This window comes from Vigna radiata, unplaced genomic scaffold, assembly GCF_000741045.1.
Source record: "Vigna radiata var. radiata cultivar VC1973A unplaced genomic scaffold, Vradiata_ver6 scaffold_250, whole genome shotgun sequence".
Taxonomy (NCBI): domain Eukaryota; kingdom Viridiplantae; phylum Streptophyta; class Magnoliopsida; order Fabales; family Fabaceae; genus Vigna; species Vigna radiata.
In genome coordinates, this window is record NW_014543542.1 from 251,727 (window position 1) to 256,686 (window position 4,960).

A 4,960-nucleotide genomic window follows, 5' to 3' on the forward strand; every position below is an offset into this window, starting at 1 on the left:
CACATTTGTAATAAGTTCATGGCTTGCATTACACGACTCATAGGCTCTCTTCATCTATAAAAGAGAAGCCAAATCCTTTGTAATGGTAACTTGAATGAAATTAGTGTTATGCTGTCAAAATTCAGCCACTTCTCTCAAGTTCAAACTCTTTGCTAGCTTTAACTTTGCATCATCTAGCTTCTTTCCCCTTAGGAAAGCCTTCTGAGCTAGAATTCTATCTACACCTTCATCCAAACACGTCCAAACATTTTATCAAACACCTGCCGTGCACTGCATCCATCAACTTCGTTTTCCATTCCGCTGCGTCATTCTGGATCAAGGAGCCACTCCTTCTTGAAGATTGAAGGACGTTCCTATCACCTTCACTACTACATCCTAACACTCACACACACACACACCAATCCAAGTTGTTGTTCCATATTTACATTAAGAATTAGTCTTACTCGTGCAAAACAGAGTCACCAAACCCAAATATTCACGCAACCCATATGCTAAAATAAAATAGGTATAACTATAACATAACCAAGACACTATAACTCATTGAAAAATTTAAAAACTCACCAGAAGAGTGTCGTTCTCCCTCAGGTTTTGCCCTAACAACGAAGTGAGTGAGAATGGGTTCCTAAACCCAGTGCACAAACACAGATTCTACACCCAGTACACCAATGGCGCGATCAACACCTGATAAAAACACGTTTTCATGAAAATAAGGCAAAGAAGAAACAAAGCCGAGAAGAGAAAGAGGGAGAGGAAACGTGATACCTGAAAACGGAAGCCCTGAAATGAAGGAGCAAAGGCCACACACACTGTTGAAGAGGGAGTAAAGACGTACACGTCAAATTGAAGGAGAACCGCCGAAGAAGCCCTAACGCACTGATGAAACGGAGAATGAGCCCTAACGCACTGATGAATGGAGGAAAAGGAGCCCTAACACTGATGAAATGGAGAAGAGCCTTAACCACTAATGAAATGGAGGAGCAGCGGGAATGAAACCGAGGAGTAGAGCGAATGAAACCAAGGAGCAATGCTAAGTAGTGATGAAGTGAAATTGAAATTGCAAGAGTAGTCCTAGTAGCGCGAACAAAATTTTTTTAATCGTCAAAGATAACGCATATTGTAAAAATCGCTATCTATTTAGTATATTTTAAATTATTAATTAAAAAATAATATTAAATAGTTATAGATAGTGCTTATTTAAAAAAACGCTATCTATTGTCATAGTTATAGATAGCGTTTTTTTAAATAAGCGTTATCTATTGTTCCGCACATTAATAGATAACGCTTATTTCAAAAAGCACTATCTATTGAGCGTTATCCATAGCCAATTTTGTAGTAGTGGTTATATTTAAAAAATTCAGTTGATAAATTGAAAAAAAAATGTGGACACAATAAAAATGATTTTTTTATATAATAATATAAAACTATAAATAATAATATAGATATGATTATATATATGAAACTACATTTTTACATGCCTTTTTTTATTACACAATTTTAACATAGTCGGTGTGAAATTTTTAAAATCAATTTTGTTTTTTTTTAGGTGGTGACGAAGCACTATTTTTGTTCACGTTGAAATCCAAAATTTACGTGACACAACGAATCAAATACCAAAATATGAAACCCTTTTTCATTGCGCTCCATTGTTTAGGTTTGGCTTCCTCCGATTTTGATCACATTATGGGTTTCTTGTTGCTTTGTTGTGGCTCTGTCATCGTCGTCGCTCTCGGTTCATTGTTGGGGTGTATTGTGGTTTCCTTCCTTCCATTGTTTTGCAGTTCCTTTCCTCATTTGTGTTTGCTTTTTGTGTCAGTGAAATTCATTTCAACAGTTGCAAGTAACACACCTATAATCTCATTTCGTTGGTTATATATAGTTTTAATTTTTTTTATGTTTAGGTTAAATTAAAGAAGTTTGATGTTTGTTTTAGGATGCCTTGAGATTTGGATATATTTAGTGATTTCGCTGTTATGTTGATTTTTGGTTTTTGTCTCCGACTTTGATGTATTGTATTTGAAAAAAGTTTCAGACAAGGTGAAGTGCTCAATAGTATTAGTTTAAGTGATTTCGTGTTTGAGTTTTTTTACAATAAAAATGGTATGCAAAATTTGTTTCCTTTAGAATGGGTTCTTTGTGATATCCTGATGTCACTACTACAAAATGGAGAATAGATAGCGCTCAATAGATAACGCTTTTTACAATAAGTGCTATCTATTGATATGCGGAAGCATAGATAGCGCTTCTTTAAAAAAGCGCTATCTATGTCTATGATAATAGATAACGCTTGTTGAAAAAAGCGCTATCTATATATATTTAATATTATTTTTTTAATTAATATTTTAAAATATATTAATAAAAACCGAATAGATAGCGCTCTCTGCGGTACGCGCTATCTATGGTGATTAAAATACAATCCATTCCCGCTACTACTTTGCTTGCAATTTGACGTTCACTCCAAGCTTCCTCTCGCGCTGCTCCTTGCTTTCACTGTTCTACTGCTTCGCGTTGCTTCTTCGCGCTGTTCCTCGGTTTGAGTCGCACTTCTCCTCCGTTTGATCAGTGGCTAGGGCTCCTTTCCTTTGTTTCATCAACATTAGGGCTTCTTCTCCTCCGTTCATAGTACTTTAGGGCTCCTTCTCCTCCGTTCACAGTGCGTTAAGGCTCCATCCCTTCCGTTTCGGCGGTTCTCCTTCAATTTGACGTGTACGTATTTGCTCTCTCCTTCAGGGCACTCCCGTTTCTCCTTCGTTTCAGGACTTTGATTTTCAGGTTTCACATTCCTTCTCCCTTCTTCTCTTCTTGGCTTCGTTTCTCCTTTGCCTTTATTTTCATGAAAACACGTTTTTATCAGGTGTTGATCGTGTCATTGGTGTACTAGGTGTAGAATCTGTGTTCGTGCACTGGGTTTAGGAACCCATTGTCACTTGCTTCGGGCAAACCTTGAGGGAGAACAACACTCCTCTTGTAAGTTTTTAAATTTTGTAATTGTATTATAGTTATAATTATTTTATTTTAGCATATGGGTTGCGTGAATATTTGGGTTTGGTGACTCTGTTTTGCACGAGTGAGACAAATTCTTTGTGTAAATATGGAACAACAACTTGGATTAATGTGTGTTAGGAAGAGGGAATGTAAATGTAGCAAAGGGGAGAAGGGTAGTTGCAGAGAAAGTGAGGTTAAAGGTTTGATTGGAAGTGTGAGGTTAGAGAAAGGATTGGGATCCCTGTACTGAACACCTTCCCTCTTATAAGCAACAAAACCCCCATGTTTGATAGCACTTTAATAAGTTAATTTCGCTACTCCCTCTAGTATTCAGAGCTCAATAAAGAAGACAAAATTCACCAATTATATAAAAAATATGAGAAACAAAAATCTTTGTTCTTACAATACATGGACCGAAACTAATGATATTTGAGCGACTGGAAACACATTGTACTTTATTATAGTAATGAATGATGATGTTGCTGGTGCTCTTTGGCTAGATTGTGGTTACATAGTTGGTCTTGGTTTCCTATGATAGTTTCAAATTGCTGTTTTTGAGGTTTATGGTTCATTGCAAGCATGGTTGTGGCCAAGGCTTTAAATTATGGTCAGTGTTCTAGTTTATGAACAAATGCTGCTGATGTGGCTGCAATTGCAGTGGTGAAGACCCCAAAGTAAGTTGTGACATAAGTGTCACTATCATTAGCAAACGTTTTAGACACCCGAAAGTCTGAAATTTTGGCATGCATATTTTCATCTAGCAAGATGTTGGATGTTTTCAAATCTCTGTGAATTACAGGTGGCTTACATCCATTATGCAAATAGTCCAACCCTGTTATTCAAATTATCAGTCACATACTTGTTAACCATAATAGTTCTATTCATAATAACAAAAGAAAATAACTATAGAACATCATGAACTTAGAGTTACCATTTGCTGCATCCATAGCAATTTTAAGTCTTTGCGTCCATTCCAAAAAAATGGGGTTCTTATCTGCATAAGAAGCTAATATATTCAGCATAAACATGTTCATGATTCATTTATCATAATAGAGTTTGTTTTCACCAACTTTAAATACACATGCCCATATGGAGTGAATGGAAACCTGATAATTATTGTTGGAGGTTCCCTTCTGGAAGATATTCATAAATAAGTGCTTTAGTATCACCTTCATCACAGTATCCCACAAGAGAAACCACGTTTCTGTGATGAACATGCATCAACAGGTTTGCCTGCATTTTCAAGTTTAGAATAAAATATGTTGGTACCATGACTGAATAAAAAATAGATTAGTCTATAAGAATTATAAACATTTTTAAGAATACAAAGAGTTTAGTTGATTGATGCATCTAATTACCTCTGATTTAAATTCCTTATACCCTTGTGTTGATGGTGAAGAAAGTATCTTCACAACAACTCTTTTGCCACACTCTAAAGTATCTAGGTATACCTTACCGAATCCACCTTTCCCAATCATTGACTATTCAAACTTTTGATTTGTGTTTTGTGTTAATTTTATGTTTGTATTATGGTCATGCCATATCTTGATAACCCAGCAGAGTATAACTAATTGTGTTATTATTAGTTACTCTTCATTCTCTATATATTTGTGTTTTCTCTCTAGTGTAAATAGATTAGTTAACATTTTCTTTGTAAGACCCTTTTCTCAGTTATTCAATATTCTTTCCCTTTCTCTCTCTGTTTTTCTTTTCCATACATATCTGTAGTTGGTTTCCCGTGGTGGTTTTACCCCCGTCTAGTTTGGTTGACATGATATGTGTAGGAAATTTGGTTACTTGTGCTTGTATATTGTGAGGCATTTGATAAACCAGTTTGATGCCTNACATGCCAACAATTTTGTGCCTATTGGAAACTAAGACTTATAATGCAGGCAATATGAATTTTGCCACTATTCATCTCAGTTTGATTGTTATTCAGTCTTGAGGATGTTTATACACGTTTCACTAAACATTCATT

The 4,960-nt window shown here is 35.6% G+C and overlaps 1 long non-coding RNA gene across 1 annotated transcript; it reads right to left on the reverse strand.

Annotated features, from left to right (window-relative positions):
* Positions 1–3,750: 3,750 nt before the first annotated feature.
* Positions 3,751–4,208, reverse strand: LOC106754487. The gene is made up of 3 exons (XR_001375307.2): positions 4,089–4,208; positions 3,914–3,976; positions 3,751–3,814 (listed from the first exon to the last, which is right to left on the reverse strand). It is a non-coding gene; the product is annotated as an uncharacterized LOC106754487 (long non-coding RNA).
* Positions 4,209–4,960: the final 752 nt, after the last annotated feature.